The following is an 18,400-nucleotide window of genomic DNA, read 5'->3' as shown; positions in this document are numbered from 1 at the left end:
CTGACGTAAGTCACAATTTGTGTGTAGCTTCAGTATATATTAAGATTTAAGTTAAATATTTGTATTAGTATATTTAAAGGATTTTGTTCTGGTATTATTATTGAGCGATCTTAAGGCTAAAGTACTCATCAGCCATACCAACATATTTTTTTTCTTCCCAAGCTCTTACTATTATTCGTTGATTCTTGAGAGCAAAACACAGATCAATTAATATAAGTATTGAATAGTTACACATGAGTCTGCTCATCAAAAACGGAGAATCATAGTGAGGATTTTCTTCTATATTATTAAATGTTTTTTTAGCCGACACACACTTACTCCAGGCATACATATAAATCCAGTGGGATTTTTCGCTGGTCCGTGAATTTGTAATTGGCAGTATAAAGAATAAATTTTATTTTCCTTAGCAGTTTTCATTTTTATTTAATTTCAGAGAAGTGAGCATCCCTTCCTAAATAGATTCAGTTATATTCAAAACCTGTTTGAACGTTCGTGTATGCTAACAAAAGAGTAACCTTGAGTATTTGTTGCAGAGATATAATTGTAAGTCCTTGTTGGGCCTAGAGTAGAATTGGGGATCATCATTAGAGTAATTCTAGCAAATGTCCTTGTTTATATACTTTTCTTCTTCTTCTATTATCACAGCTGATTGTAGCTGATCTAATGAAACGTCATAAGCAATATTCTTTCTCTCCTCTAATACATTCTTCAAATTGTTAGGATTGCCATATTGATTTTCTGTTTCTTTTTTTTAACATGACCATTCCACACTGGACTTTCACCTTTGACTCCAACTAATCCTGGATACTACAACATGTGATACAATAAATTAAAATATAGTTGTATTTGTCTACAAAAATAAAAAATAACATATTATGAACAATGAAGATTAATTTATTTAATAATAATGAAACTCATGTTTTTTTTTTTTTTTACTCAAGCAGTTATTTTCATTCTCGGTGATTGAGTAACTACGTGTGAGTGTGCTCATGAATAACGAACATTAACATTGAAGATTTGTTGAAAATTATTATTAAAGCAAAATTTGTCTTATATCAACGCCTATTTTCTGTGCAATGCCGGGTACTACCGGAAGTAGTTAATAGAACATTAAAAAGTGTATAAATATTATGGGACTACAATTGAAAATTAACTCACATAAAGCCCTTCCTCTAGTTTCCTTGATAACAATGAATGTATTCCTATAAATTCAATCAAAATCTAAACATATGATGAGTAAAGCCTACGGGTTTTAACTGTATTTCTATGTACAACTTTATTTTGACCTAGTTACTTTGTAAAAAGTGAATACTTATTTAATTTTAAGATGCACATACTATTGGGTTTTTAAATAAGTAAAAAAGAGGGTTTGAACTACCTATATTTATGTACATCATATGTCACTCAATGTGGGTAAATCTTGGAGATTGTACCTTATTACATGAGTACATACAGTGAGTCAATATTTTTTTCATGCCTCATATCCTAATTATGTACAAGTCATTCATAGATAATTCTAATGTGGGCAAAAAAAAGAGGGGTTTCTTCAGATGAATTGAAGTTGTATTTTTCGATGGACAATGAAATGTTTATCTCTCTTTCCCTCTGAGTCAATTTGATTTATATGAATTTGTTTTTAAGGGACTGAATACCTTTGAGGGGTGGAAAGCTATAAGCAACTACATATACACATGTAGCTTAAAATAGTTTGAATTCTTGACCTAAGTAAGGAAAGGTGTCGAATGTACATACATTATGTACGTATATACATTATTCTACTCAAATGAATTGAAAGTCCATTTCAATCCTGAATTTTAAGTGTTATATATATTGTAAACATATGGTAAGTACAATATTGTCACTACTTTTTAATGTAATTTGCATTAAAAACAAGTCTTTATGACAGGCGGCATGATGTAATTTTACTTTAAACGTCTAGTGAACTAATTACATGCACTGTATTTACATAAATACAGGGTGGTACAACTTTTTCAAAATGTTTTAATCATGAAAAAAGTTTTATTTTTGTTTCAAAATAATAGGACACATTTAAAATTTTATTTTACATAGTCTTAAAAATTATATCATTATAGATGACGTTCCCCATTGTTGAATAAACTCAAGAGGAGTACAAAATTTTAACATAAATTTAGTCGAAGTCACTGCATGGAACGTCAGCATATTTCCAAATGTAGTACATCTTATGCAATCCGTTCCATTCACTACTGAATTGAAAGAAAACATTGAGAATATAGTGTTGCAATTCGTATTGAATGAAGGAAGACCATATATAGTAGGTGGAGGAAAAAGTAATTTAATATTTCATGCCTCTATTTTTAATTAAGTATATCTTGTTCATTATCGATTACATCGGATCATACGATAAAGCCTTGTTAAGATGTTTGTGTACACTACAAACGCATTTGTATCAGTATTGCGCTAGAACGGCTCAGTTGTGAATTATCGTGTGTCGACTTTGGTGGTCTCGAAGGAAGAAATTCGACATGGTTTACACTTTTATTACCTGAAGGGGAAAAATATGTCGAAAACGACCAAGAAAACTTGCAATGTATACGGGACAGATACTCTTTTGGTTCGTGTTGCACAGCAATGGTTCGAGCAATTTTTTTTTCTCGCTCAATTATGCCCTCTGGTCAATATTATTCCTTGTTAAAATATCAACCGATATGTCAACATTCTCAGCAACTTCTCTGATAGTCTTTCGACTATTTTCTAAAAATATTTTTTTCAATAATTCGACATTTTCAACGTGCTGTGGCGTCCAGAGTAAAGTATCGTCATTGGCATCCTATCGGCTATCTTGGAAGAATTTGTACAACCTATAAGCATTTTTTATACTCAGAGCAGTTTCACCGTATACCATTGTCAACATTTCAAGTGTTTTGGAGGGCTTCATTTCATTTTTTACAAAAAATTTCTTGTCAATTCTTTATCCATATTTTTCAATCCACAAAATCCATTATGCCTCTCACAAACGAACCAAACATATTATATAGCTTTAATCTATTTAATATATACACTTATTCCAATGCACTAACATAGAAGAATAAAAAAATATAGTATACCAAATATACGTTGCCCGCCAAAAATGAAAAGTCACTTGACTGTTTGAACGCACCTCGTATATAAAATAAATATGAATGTCGGAGCAAAAATATGATACACACAAATTATTGCAAGGATTTTTCAGTTTTTAAGGTGGATATATAACCCCACGGAGCTAAAAAAGGGCTCTGTATGAATCCATTCCTACTATTCATATAGAATATTCCAATAATTAGGAAGAAGAATGGATTCCCAACCAATCAATTTGCATCATTCTTCTACATATTGTCTCTTTGGAGGAAAGGTTGAGGGACTAAATAAAAATCACATTGTCATTTTTTTTTACGTTGTTGTTTCAAAATAAGAATATTTATAGTTACAAGTGCATGGAACGGATACTTTGTAACAAATGTTTATTCAAACTGAGTCACTAAATGTTGTGTTGAATTTGTTTGATTTGTTTGATGAATATCCTTTGTAAATATATAATTGGATTGAGAGTCTTGTTGTGCCTGTTTCAATTGGTAGATACAAATAAACATTTGAGAAGATTCACTCAGATTACAAGTGTGTATATAAATGCCTCTGAAGGTAGAAATAGTCCTGTTTACATTAGTTATATAATGTATTTGAGGAGCTTATAAGGTATAGTTTGTGTATTATACAGAAGAAAAAAAATACTTTACTCAATAGTTTATACGTGTTCAAAGTGTTTTGTCTATAAATCCTCATTTGAAGCCATTTATACAATATAAGGTCTGTTTTATACTTACGTATCAATTCATTTAGTTTCGATAAGCTTTCTATGTATCATTATGACCTCGAAATGATTATTTTTACATGATTTAAACATTTGTTTTAAAGAAATGATTTGAATAACATTAGAAATATATATTAATTAAATTCAAATATTATTAAGTATCAATATAATTATGTGCATAATATATTATGATATTAATAATATAAAAAAAATGCTATCTAAACCATGTGTTGAACTAACAAGAAGGAATCTCACGATAATATTATATAATCTTTTGTCTTTGTCTTTTTGCCTACATTTGGAATGACATCATATAAAAGTTTATATTTTATGCATATTTGGAATGATATGCCCTTTCCATATATTTCATGGACTCTCTCAAGAAAGTATTATCGAGAAAACTCCATAACTTTATATTCTTTATCATTTTATTCGCCATGAGGTATAACGATATTTCACCCCCCACTATATTTGTACATTTTTCTTACTTAAAACAACTATCAGGTTTTCAACTTACAGATCAGTTTCCTTTTAATCGTCCCTTTTCTTCCCATCGTGTGTAGGTATAAAAGGATGCATTTTCTTCTAATTACAATGTATACAGGGTTGCCGTGATAAATCCGGACAAATTTCAAAAGTTTCTTTATAAAATTGTAGACTAGATATAGATGTAAGCAATAAAACAATTATTATTATTTTGACATTTATGTATCATTTTATTCAATTTAACCGCCCTCAACTGCAATCACTTTCTCGATTCTGGCCCTGAAGCTCTTGTTGGCATTCTCCACATCTGCAGTCGAGATCCTCCTCACTCCTTCTTCATGGTTGCCTTCAGGCTGTCGACGCTGTTGTGGTGTTTTGAGCAGGTATTCCTCTACAACTTTCCCTAGAAGAAATAGTCCAATGGATTGCAATCGGGAGATTTTGAGAGCCAGAAATCGTAAAAGTTAGTCCTGATGAACTCTTGGCTCTTCTTGACGACGTGCAGCAGGTGGCAGAGTTCTGTTGCCACACGTAGGGCTCAGGGACGTTAGCTTGCACCCAGGGAATCACAGTGGACCTCAAACACTCCACAAACACAGTAGAATTTTCTCCCTTCTTGAAGAAGAATGGTGGCATGAACTTCCGTGTGCTGGTGATGACGCCCAAGGCCATGATATATTTTCTCATCTGAGAAAATGATGGTGTGACATGTATTGAGCCTAGAGAGCAGAGTCTTACAGTGGGCCAACCTCACTTCCTTCTTTTTCTCTGTCAACTGTTGATATTACATATACACAGGACTACAATCTCTTAATTGAAACACTCAGATGTGAAATCAGTCCAAGGATAACAGTGTTATTATCAATTGAATTTTGTCCGGATTTATCTAGGCAACCCTGTATATCCAAAACCCTCGACACCAGTAGCCAAACTTCTCTAGTTTAAATACACTCAGAAAATATATACAATTGGACGATTTTCTGAATCGATAATTGAAGAATCAGAGATTTTTTTTTCTGGAATGGGAAAGCGGCATTAAGAAGATAATGTTTAATTTGCGATTTGATTCTTATTTATTACTCGTATTTAACTATTTAATACTTTTCTAACTTATGAAAAAACCCCTCCCAAGATTAATTATTGTTTACGAGAAAAATTTAATTTTTTAAATTTTTTTCTCAAAATAATTAATTTACTCTGAGTATTTTTGAAATTTTTCTTCAAAAAATTTAATATTTGATTTTTTTTTTGCACAAAGTTTTTTATAATAATTTTTTTTTTTTTTTTTTTTTTTTTTTTGAGAACAAATTATGTTTTTTGGAATTTTTTCCTAAGAAGTTCATATTTGAAATATTTCCCTACTAAAAAGCTCATATTTGAAATTTTTTCCAAATTTTTTTATTTTTAAGGTTAAGGCTGTGGATTTCCGAATTTTGTTTGGAACAAAAAAGTTAACTTCTTCAGAATAATCATGAATTTAGAATTTTTTCTCCAAATTTTTTATTTTGCTGTGAATAGATGTAGATTTTTGAAAAAATATCAAATATTATACTTGGAACTTTTGTTCAGTAAAATTTCAAAAACAAATTTATTATATAAAAAATTAAAGATTGGCATAAGGAATTTTTAGATGAATCGTATCAGCATCGGGATTTTTTTTGGGATCGTCTTATCCCTAGTATTAACGTAGATAAATTTAAGAAATATTGTTCTAAACACAAACAAGTGTTTTTGATCAATTTTCAGGGTTTACAGCAGAAGTGAGGAAAATGATTATATACGAAGTTATAAATGGGATTTAAATGAAGTTTTTACATTTAAATATAAATTAATAAAACACTTGTGCATCACAATCTTCTATGTATGCTTCAACTTTTCCTTTAAAAAAGAGATTTAAAAAATTAATTTAATTAATAAATTCCTCTTCAGTTTGCAATTCTTCCCAAATGCGTTACTATTTTCAATTTAATAACATAGGAAATGATTTACAGCTCAAAAAACAGCTCAAACAACCTTCAAAACATTAATAAAAAAAATGTACACCAAATCTAAAAACTTTGAAGTTGTTGATTGTGAAAAGTCATTTTTCCCCCATATCAATATTATATTTTTAAATATTTAATTAATAGGTATACATTTAAAAAAATGTTGTTTCGTAACTGTGGTTCTTTAAAGATTACAATTTTCTTAATATGACATGTTTACTGAAGCACTTTCTTTTTGATTACATTTTGAGAGTTTGGGTTTATTTAAGCTTTTTTATTTTAAAATGTGATTTGATGTGAAATAGGTGAAATAAGTATAACTAATATAATTTAATACATCTTAATTAGTGATGGGACGATTAAAAAAAAATAATAACCCGAATCTGATTCCGATGCAATTCTACAAAAATTCCTGATGCCAATTCCAATTATTAAATATATTTCAAATAATAGTTGAAAATACCATTTTGCTATCAAGGGTGTCCACAAGATAATATTTTAGGGTTTTTTTGAAAAAAAAACCCTAAAAGTTAAATTATTTGAAAAATAATTTCAAATATTAAATTTTTTGAAAAAAATTATAATATATACAATTTGATGATATTCTTTTTTTTCAAAAATCCACACCTATTCACAAGAAATTGAATTTTTCGGGGAAAAAAATTCAAATTCCAGGGCTATTCTCAAAAAGTTAATTTTTTGGAAAAAATTCAAAGTTGTTTAAATTAATTTTTTTCAAAAAATATTTCAATAATTAATTTTCTTATACAAAATTTTTTGAAAAAAAGAATCAGATAAATTGTTTGGAGAAAAATTTGAAAAATACTCCTAGGGAGTAAAATTTTCTAGTGAAAAGCAAAAAATCCTTTAATTGAGGGGGGGGGGGGGCTCTATATTTTTTCATAACTTTGGAAAGTGATAAATAGTTAAATCACTAATAAATAAGAATCCGAATCGCAAATTAAACATTATTTTCCTGATCCAAATTTAAGTAAAAAAAACAAGATTCTCTGATTCCAATTAATAGTGCCATCACATTTTTTAATATTTAAAAGATGCACGACACTTGAAAATTTTTAATTTTTACTATGTAATTTTTTTTTTTCAAATTTTTTATTCTTTCTGAAGAGCTCTTGATTTTTGAAATTTGTTTTCCAAAATTTAAAATTTTTTGGATTTAAATAAAAATACTAAAAACAAGTTCCTCCACCCCCAAAAAAAAAATAAAATATATAAATAATCCTCTGGACGACCCTGTAAAACTAAAATATTTTTATTTTGCATTTTTAAATGAATTTACAGCAAAAATAGGGGAGAATTCTTCTTTTAGAGGGGGATGTTAACACACCACGACTTATCAAATAATGAATAAAAAAAAAGAAGAAAGAGCACATTCATCAACCGTTTTTCCTTTTTTAATCGTTGAGTTTAGTTTTTTCTTTACACAAATCCCTTCTTTTTGCATAATACATATCCAGCGGTATAAAAATAAAAAGCACCTAAAATGAATGTGGTCACCCTGACCATTTGAAGAATGTTTGGGAGGAAAGCAGGTTAGCTGTCATGACGTTTTATTAGATCAGCTGCAAGGATCCGTCAGAGGAAGGAACTAAACACAAATCCAACTCTACATGTAGCATGATAGCAAACAGATATAGGCCGGATGTCGATCCTAAATTCTACTCCTAGTCCAACAAATACTTACACGAATAACTTTGGAAAATAAAAAATCCTGTAGTGATCACCAACTAGAAATCCCATTCACATGTTCTGAGACATGTTTTATACAGCTCTTTTCATTCAAAAATATATATAGTCTAGAGCTATATTTGACAACAAAACGGAATTATATGTGTTGGAGAGGGGAAAATTTAAGGGGAATGCTAAACTGACGGTAGTTAGTAGTGTGGACTCGTGTTGTTTATTTGATAGGTTGAAAGTACTGGACTTGCTCTAATGACATCTCATTAAGTGAGAAATGAACGTATTGAAATTTCTATTAAAATTGTTTGTATATAATGAACAGGTGAAATATCTCCTTAAGTAGATACATAGATCTGTACTAGTCATTTAATAAGCATAATCTGTTCAGAATGTAAGATTCCGTTTAAAATTCATTCATCATTAAAAAATGAATTTAAATGTCAAGTCAATAAGATTAATTGAAGTACTCTGTCAAAAAAAATTAGTTATATAAAATATTAACATTATTTTCAAAGTGGTGTTTTTTAAAAGTGGGGGCGAAAGAATTGCTTACTTGTTTTAGTTTGTAAACAAACCGACAAAGGAGTGACGCCACCTAGCTGCCAAATAACATAGCTCCCTTAATGGTAATCCTATATAGATGATAGTATTTGAATAATTTATGGGACTGTCTGATGTCCGTTCGTCTGCCTTGGAAAAATAATATTAAAAATTTAAAAAACAGAGTCAGATACAGACTTTAGAAAAAAAATAAAAGTTACTCAGAATTCTGAATGACGTAAATTGGACTATGTTTCATTCAGATCAGACGAATTATTGTGCACATGGAAAAAGGGAGAACGTATATTAAATACGAGTTAAAAAAGGGAATCAGGTAAATGAAGGAAGAAGAGAATTAGCAAGTTAGTCTTAGATTGTATCTTTATTATGGTTAAAAAAGGAAAATGCCAAGTTAGTAATGTCAATAAATTAATCACAATCATTTGAAAAAATTGTTTTATATTTACGAAAATCAGTATTTTCACATGATGTATTTTCAAGAATGTCAAAAGAGGTTAGAAGTTTGATTATATTTTCATCAAATGGACAGAAAACAATAAAAAATGTTGTGTACAAGGAGGCTTTACAACAGAAATTTACTAATTATTTTTTTATAGTAGTTAGTTTTAGTTTATAATTTTAATATAAACAAACTATATATAAATAAAATCTGTAAGATAGCGTGTTGGTACTAGTATTATTCAATAAAAAATATAAGTGTATGTTACTCACAAAGAGGGCGCTATGAAAATTATTATCAGCATGCGGATTTTTATAAGAACAAGTTATAGACTGTCACTTGGGGAGAATATATTTTTTTTAGTCTGCTTATGCCCTATTTCAAACCCCTTTCAAATATTAGCAAAAGAGAGGGGCTGGTTAACACGCGACAAAGTTGCACATTTCAATTGAATTAATTGCGTGATGAACATAACCAATTCACACCTTTTCTCAATTTACTTACACCCTCTGACCAGTTTTTCTGAAATTTAATTACTAACTTAAATTCTGAAACTGATTCTCATTGATTAAGAATATCATAAATTATTTGTGATCAATTAAAGAGTAAAATGCTGTTGATGCATGGCCTCATTTAAAATTGTTGTGAGTAGAGAACAGGACCTCATCCTTAAATATTAAAATGGTGAGCAATTAAGCGAATTTAATCTTTTTTTTTTTTGTTAAAATTAAAATTTGCCTCAATTATACCCATAAATGTTGTTGTATCTATCCTTTTTTAGGATTGAAGACTGCAGTTCAATTAAGTCTCGGCCTGCTCCAGTTTATCAGCCCTAAAACATTATATACAAACTACGGTCCTTGATGACGTCACAATTTCTTTTCTTATTTTTTTAAGTAGTTACTGGGCTGGACCTAATAAATAAGGACCAATAAACGGTACGGAGTACATACACAGAAACATACATACAAACAGACATGCATTGCTTATTAATATATACAATAACATGTTTCTATTCATATAATTATTTTAGAAATCATGCTTTAAGATTTTTTAGCATAAAAACCGCCATATTACAAAGCACAATCCCAAAATGAGTGTACCAAATATAATTACACTTTTGTATTGTAGCTTTGAGCTGCACAAAGTCTCAACTTAGTAATCCATTAGAAGAAGATTATGTTTGATTTATAAATGATTCATATTTTTTAAATGTTGCTTTTTTTAATGTCTTTAATGACGATGATCTAAATTCTAATTACATCATCTTCTTTAATATATGAAGGATACTTTATAAGGGGATTTTCTGAACTTGCTTTCCCCATGTAAATCCCTTGTATTATTGTCAAAACGTTATTCCCTCTCCCTTGTTTTTAAACATCCTCCTATTATTACTTAATTCAATACTTATAGTTATATCAGAGCTTTTGAGGGTTTCATTCATGCCCTGATTCTTCAAAATAATTCCTTATTCATAATTTGGATTCAGTTGAGGATACTAAGATCATTGATGATTTGGGGTCATTTAATCTGCTAAAGAGAAAGTTCATAATTATATTATTGTAAATGATTACGAGTCCGTTTGATGTTTTAATTGAGTATGAGAAAGTCTTAGTTCTTATTTTATTTTTCTGGGGAGAATTTAAATATTAGAAATTGAATACTTTTTTATAAAGCTATTATATATTATATTATATTGAGCGACGTTATCTGTTTTAATGGGATATGTTTGTGTGTTTTGATAAATCAAATATATTTGTTTTAAATAAATCGAGTTATTTTTTTTTTAATTTGAAACAAAAATATATACAATTGAAAATGAAGGGGTTTACCTTTTTATAATATCGAAAACCATATCTGGAGTAACATTCAATGTACACTTTTTTTGTCAACTGTCTATTTTTCTACTTCTCTTCTCCTGTTATGATTGTTAATCTGTTGAACTTTTATTCGTTTATATTTAGCTGTGAACAATTCTTAGAGTAATTCCATAGTTGGAAGAATTGGCCAACTACTGACTGATTTTACACCATATTTTCTTTTTCTTTTTGGAGGAAAGGTTGCAAGATACAATCGTAGTATTATAAATATTATCGTATTATTATCAATGAACTCGTTCCTAATAATATCTCCATTGTATCATGAAACCTTTTCTCCAAACGAGAAACAAAAGCAATCTAAAATTATTCGATAACCATTCAATTACACCCATGTTCCACATGTTAGGCGATTAGCTATTACTTATATAATATTAGGCATTTGTTCAACCCTTTACAAGGAATTAAAATTTAGTTGAAGAACGATCTGAACACTAATAACAGTTAAGAGTAGACAAATTGGTGGCTTACAAAAAAATATTTTTTTTTCTGCTAGCCAAATAACGGACATATTTCATAGAGGAAAATAAAAACCAGCATTGCCCAAAGTAATAAGGGTTTGACAAGAAGACACACCTTGCTGTAATAATGTAAAAAATAAATGTCAGTATAACAGATTGTTTTTCATAAGCACCTTCATACTGAATTACTCAATAATTAGGGGTTTTCTCCTCAAGAATGAAAAAAAAAACATTATTTAGGTTGTCAACAACAAAAAGACTCTCTGGCTAAATAATGTTAAGTATTTACAACCCTTAGTATAACGTGATGACTGTTGAAGAAAGAGGATATTTTTTGCAATTAAGAAAGGGAAAGCGGTTGTTATTTAGCGGCCAATTCAGCAGCGATATTCGTTTTATTATTATTTTTTGTATATCAATTACTCCAGGTTCAATGCTAATTTTTTTCAAATTCTACTATATTGTACTAGCGGTAGTACCCTGTATTACCCAAAATTATTAGGTGTCGTCGGACAGACAAACTTTGCCTTAAAAATATAGAAGATAAACTTGAACCGAACATCTGTAATCTGTTACTCACTGTTTTTCATGAGCACACTCACACGTACTAACACAATACATAGATATTCTCTTATTAAGAATGAAACGATAATAATAAATAGTAAAATACCGTCTTGACTGATGAGCCAGAGAGTATATAGTCTCTGTAACGCTAGCTCGCTGAACATCAGCTTCACACACTAGATGTTACATGCAAAATACTTGCAAAATTGCATTGATAAAACTGCATTTTTATTTCTTAGATCAGAAATAAGTATATAATATACATCAGGAAACACTGTGTACGGTGCACCCTGTACACACGCTTGATGCTTCATGCAAAACAACAGCGAGATGTCATTTATTATTTATTCGATCCAAAATGTTTTTTGTTTTTTTCATTCAAACATATATTCACACATAGTTACATATAAACTGTGTTTTAATAATCTAGATAAAAAAGGAAGGAAGTGACTACTGATTTTACATGGAAAGTTAAACAATAAAGTTTTTAAATATTATCATTTTAACCTCGAGTGATTTTTATCTCAAAAAAATTGAAAAATGATAAAATAAACTAAAGCATTTACTAACACTTTCTTTAAATAAACCCCTTTTGTTAGACTATCCTAGAAGTCCTCATTGCTATTCAACGTTTTTATTGAGCACAATCACACGCAAATACTCAATATTTATATCAATTTATATTTGTTCTCTCTTCGAGGATTAAAGAATAATTATAAGAGTTTTTGAAAATAAATTATAATATTATATGTTGAGTACTTTATTCTCTAAACCCTTACTAACCGAAACAGTGCTCCCCTTATGCCACATACAAAAATCTAGCATTTATACAAATCTAAACATATACTGAAAATGTATGTGAATTGTGATTAATATAATAACAAACAAAAAAATTCTAAATAATCGACGCTACAAGTACATGCCAACAATATTTCATTAATACGACTACATTATTTTTCCTTCAATCAAAATATGTATATGATTTATATCAGGGAGAAACATAGATAGTGCACCCTCTATACACGCTCGATGCTATATACACACGCCCGCAATACTTCATTAATACAACTAGATTACTACTTCTTAGGTCAAAATATGGCTATGATATACATAATGGAGCACTATGCAGCCTGTATACCTGTTAGATGCTGCATGCTAAACGACTGGAAGATATACATTGACTACATTTGGTTCAAAGATTTATACATAGAGATAAACTTTTGTCATTAAAAATTTATAAAATGGCAACAAAATTTTGATCTCCCCAAAGTCATAGGTCTGTATAAACAAAGTGATGTCCCAAATATTGTTGGTTTTTCAAAAATGGGAGGCCAATTAAAGCAATGTGGGCCGTGGCTTCCACTGAAGAGCCGCCACTTGTACTGTGCCCACTATCAGAGGTGTCACCGTCAATTCCAGTTCAGAAGTGTTTTTACAGTTTTCTAAAAATGACATCACGCATTTATATTAATGCGAAGTAAATTGAAGAGCCAATGGCCTCTTGCTCCTTCCTGTTCCAGCACCTATGTTTGTGTCCATCATGTATATATTTGAGAATATTTTTTGGATACGGGAGGGTGGCAATAGCCTCCTTTAAAAAAATAAGTGTTCCTTCCCAAGAGTCATATAAATACCTAATCTAAAAGCCTTATAAATACATAGACACCAGATATTGAATATTTCCACATTTATTACATGTCTGATTTATGATATTTAACTCTGAACAATGTCCTTTTAAAACAATGTGGAGAGGATTGAACGGAATTTTACTTGAAGGAAGATATAAAATAAATTTTTTCCAGAAAAAAATGCTCATTTTAGTGATAGATTTTGAGTTCTAATTTTAGATCCGGTTAGTTGAGTTCTTTTTTAAAAATTATTCGGGTAATTTCCATAACTTTTCGGTTCTCTGTGCAAGAACCGAGAAAAATACTGGTTTTTATTATTACTCTAAGTTATATTCTTATATTTCATTTTCAAATTGACTCGATCAACAAATTGACTAGGACTAGGCTTGAGGAAGTTGAATTTTATAACTCACGAATAGATACAGCTTTTTAAGTAGGGTTCTTAACATTTTTGGATCAGAATTCAAATATATCAGGTAGAAACTGCAGGTTCAGTCATTCTAAATTAAATAAAATCTATATTCCACTTTGTATTCTATTCTATTATTAGTACAATTCTACACAGCTCCTTACAGCTGCGAGTGTAATTAAATACGCATGATTAGAAAAATCTATACTTCTGAACAATATCAATGATTAATAAAGCAAAGTTTGTCTATCGTCTGTCTGTCTATGAGAAGAACAGTCGCAGGGTACACTGTATATTTTTGGATCGAAGAAACGAAACAATATGGTCGTATTAATGAAATATTTTAGGCTTGTGTATGTAGCATAGAATATGTAGCAATGTTTCTGTTTAATTTTGTTATTGCTCTCGCATGAATATCATACTTAGTGATGAAAATCGTGTGTATTTTGGGAATGTTTAAGAAAGAAACATAGAATCAACCTGGTCGTCCTGACAATTTGGAGAATGTTTGATGGAGAGCAGATTAGCTGCCATGACATTTCATTAAATCAGCTACAATCAGTGGTGAATTGGGAGGAGGAAGTGGAGAAGGAAATACACAAGAACAATTATACAATTATAGCCAAGCTAAGGAGGAATAAATTCATTTATCAGGTTACAATTCCAATGAAAAGGCCCACCTTAAATATAAACATGATTTACATATAGTAAATATTAAGATATGAATAAATTATAGACGCTTCTGTATAAAAATAAATTACCTTATCTGTTAAGCGACGCCTAATTACTTCGGGCAATGCTCCCAGGTGCTACGGCTAGTCAATGATAAATGGTACAAATCTACATGTTTATTCAATATTCTTTTTATTTTCTTTTAATGCAAAGTACTTATACAAGTATATCCAATCATGCTATTTCATATTTTTGAGGAAGTATCTGATCAAGGTGACTACTACTATATAGTGTGTGTCAATAAGAGATTTCTTTTTTTTTACTAACTCTATTAATGACGTCACTTAAGTGGAAATTTGCTAAAATAATTTGTATCAATACGTATCATGGTACTTTATTTCATCATCAAACAATACTATTAAAGCAAATTGTTACCCTCTGACGTTAACGGTACTAAAATTATACATTAAAAGTTGTTTTTAAAGAAAAATAGGTCAGAAAATAAATTTTCATAAAAAAAAAATATATACAAAAATACTTGACATCTGATGGATTTGTACTGGTTAGCACAGGACCAATACGCCTAATACCTCTAGAAGAAGGCATACTTTTTGGAATAATATGAGTTAACACTAGTCAGTAACACTGAACTTGGCTCCGTGTGACGTCATCCAAAAAGTTGTCAGGTTACGTCAACCAGACTGTGTTGCAAGTTTCTTATTGACACACCTTATATGTAGTCACCTTTTATATCACATGTTTATAAAGAATAAGTATGATTTTTATCTCTAATTCTTAGAATAATTCTTTTTCAAGCTTAATTTTTTTAAATTTACTTATAAGTTTGAACTTAATCTTTTTTTTATTCATTTAATAGGTTATAATTTAGTGGGTTTAAGTTGAATATGCCTTCAGTGATTTATACATTTGCTACAAAATGGATTGTTTATCCAACTACTTTTTGTTAATACAAGTTCAACACAAACTATAATTCAAATATGTAAAAAAATAAATAATATAAAAGTTGAAATGGATGTTTGTATATTATTGATTTAAGTCTTATAAATTTAAAATATTTGACATGAAGGATAATCTCATAAATTACGATGATAATAGTAGAAAAGGGTATCGAGCTTGTTCGTTTGTTCTAAATGCGATGTGGGCTTACATCCAAAATGCTTTTATAAAATATCACATAAAATAAATTACATTTTAATTTAATTAACAGATTAATTCAAAATATAAGTAAATAAAACTATTTCTGAAAAAAAAGTATTTCTTTGCATTTTCCTTTTTAAAAAAAATAATATTTTCTTGTCAATATATTATACAAATATTAATTATCTCGAATTTAAGTTGCTGTACAAAAAAAATGATGATAATAAGATGTTAATTAAGAGAAGTACAGAGAATGTAAACAAAAATCAAATCGATTCTTGAAGATATACAACTTTTGGCTCTAACGAAATAAACTTGTACTCTTAAAAACTGATTCACAGGTATAGCAGAGAGACTTGTAGTCAGTATTCCATTTATTCCTTGGATACATTCCAAATATATTTTTAAAAATCCCACCCTAACATTAAACTTATTAAAAGTACCTACTAAGTACGTCTTTACATGTCTATATTAATCGATTCGTGTATCTGAGCAAATATATTCTAGTACTTCTATTTGTTATAATGACAATGATATAATGTTCAGGTGTGTTTTTCAAGAGTATTTTTGTGTAGTATATGGACTTTTTCTTGTACAAAAACAGCCACTAGAGTGCCTTTTATTTAGTCAAACTTACACCACGGCGTTACTTCGTCAATAAAACAACACTATATATATTTTGTTGTCAGCTGTCGATTCCTTCGTCCCTGAAGTCATAATTTATTCTTTTTGATAAATAAAGGAAGTAATCTATATTAATAAAGCAAAGTTCGTCTGTGTGAATGTATATCATCATTCATATGTATTTACAATATAGGTATGTTAAGATTTGGATCAAGTGTTGTTTCACTTTACTTTGACAATAAAATTAACATAATTAGAATTAGACTTATACAAAAAGGGTTCCAAAGAGTTTTCTGGCAAATCTTCAGTTCCTGAACAGTAGAATAAGTGTTTTTATGCCTGTCTAACTCAACGATTTATATTATTCCACAGTTTCGATATTTGGCCAACCAGAGCGTGCCTCATCTTCAACGTCCATATTATTAGAACGGAATTGTTAGGACACTCGCTTTGCTGTTGCATTCGATACTGTAAAGGGTTCATAAATAACACAATTTTTTTGGCCGCCTACTCCGCCTTTTACCCTTAGTCATAGAGATAATGAAGAATGTATCGATTTTTTCTTTTTTTACTTTTACTGGCTTCACAAAGCACAAAATTGTAAATTCAAAAAATCCAAAGCTCCAGCCCACCCGTTGCGGACGCTCCTGCAAAGTTAACAGCTAAAAGTAATGTAACAATCTATGGTATCCCTTTTCTCATCTACATTTTTCTTCCTCAATGTCAAAACCAGGAACAATGGATTTATTGAATGTTTTTCACAATTAAAAAAACAAACAAAAACATTAAAAAAGAAAAGTTGCATTTAAACCCCCCACAATAATATATATATATATATAATCCTGTAGACGGCCCTACACGGATAGCTAAAAACCATAAATGATTTAGGAATATATATCTTTCAGTACTTTCTATAGTTTTAAACGACAATGATGAGTAAAAACACTAAAAAATGTGAAAAATCTAAGCTTAAAGCAAAGTTTTGGATCACAAAATAACACTAATGCCAAGGTGTAAATTGAATTTTTCGACAGGAATTCAACTTCCCTTAGTGTTTAAAATTTGAGTTCCGCTCACACGTTGTTACCTTTATTGTATTTTGAACACCTTTTTTCTTAAAAGAAAAAAAAAAGAAATGATCCTGCTTTTGTATGCTTTAGTAGTAATCTTGTAAGAAACAGCCATAACTTTAAAAGGGCGATTGTTTCGGGATTTTAATAGTTTAGACACTAGTTTAAAGTAGACCATTCGCCAAAGAAACAGCTGTATTAAACTTATGTTAATCAGAATATTTATTTAAAGTGCTTAACTAAGCCAAGGGGCCAAATGAAAATTATCTTGACCTCTATACAGTCAAATTAGGATGTATTAAAAATACGCTTAAAGTCCATTTCTCTCAGATACTAATTTTATATTATATAAAATACTTTGCATAGAAGTAAAAAATCCGTCTATAGTCAAGCTTTTTCTTTCCTTTTCTTGATATCAACTTATTAGGAGAGTTCATGATGGTGAAAAATTTCCATGAGGATTTTTTGTTTCAGAGGTACAAATCGGTTGAAATTGAATTATCTCTTGTTAAGCTGTGAACACTTCTCAATGATAATAATTATATACATGAAAGAATTAAAAAGGCCAACTGATGTTGGCCTTTTTCTGTCTTTTTTCCCCCGTATGAAGGATGTTTGATGAAATAGAGGTAATGACGTACTGTACGTCACTATTTAAATTCATTTATTTCAAGAATAGCTGGAGATAACCTAAGTTGTTATAGTTATATTTAGTACATAACCTCTGGTTTAGTAGTCTTGTCTGTTTATATGGGACGTCAGAGAAAATACTATTTCTGCATGTCCTTATCTTTAGTCTATTACGTAACCTTTTCTTAGAAAAGAAATAGAAAATGGCCCAAAATTAGTTGTTAGTTAGGATTGTTGACGACTTAACAATAATTTCTTCTAAGTCAACCTAGGAGGGGAATAAAGCATCGACAACTAACAATAAAA

At 29.7% G+C, this 18,400-nt stretch overlaps 1 protein-coding gene and 1 long non-coding RNA gene across 3 annotated transcripts in view; one reads left to right on the top strand and one right to left on the bottom strand.

Annotated features, from left to right (window-relative positions):
* Positions 1-1,999: 1,999 nt before the first annotated feature.
* LOC139907116 (uncharacterized) lies at positions 2,000-3,610 on the bottom strand. The gene is made up of 3 exons (XR_011783441.1): positions 3,447-3,610; positions 3,140-3,379; positions 2,000-3,054 (listed from the first exon to the last, which is right to left on the bottom strand). It is a non-coding gene; the product is annotated as an uncharacterized lncRNA (long non-coding RNA).
* The window catches only part of SERCA (ATPase sarcoplasmic/endoplasmic reticulum Ca2+ transporting SERCA), a 31,063-nt gene continuing 16,227 nt past the window's right edge, over positions 3,565-18,400 (top strand). Inside the window, exon 1 of one of the 2 annotated variants that reach the window (XR_005867911.2) lies at positions 3,565-3,822. The gene's annotated coding sequence lies outside the window, so the exon portion shown is untranslated. The remainder of the gene's footprint in view (positions 3,823-18,400) is intronic. The other variant, XM_071893210.1, reaches the window with a different exon arrangement.

The sequence above is a fragment of the Lepeophtheirus salmonis genome, chromosome 13, assembly GCF_016086655.4.
Source record: "Lepeophtheirus salmonis chromosome 13, UVic_Lsal_1.4, whole genome shotgun sequence".
Lineage (NCBI taxonomy): Eukaryota > Metazoa > Arthropoda > Copepoda > Siphonostomatoida > Caligidae > Lepeophtheirus > Lepeophtheirus salmonis.
Note: the sequence above shows the minus strand (reverse complement) of the source record. Positions and strands in the feature narration are given on the sequence as shown.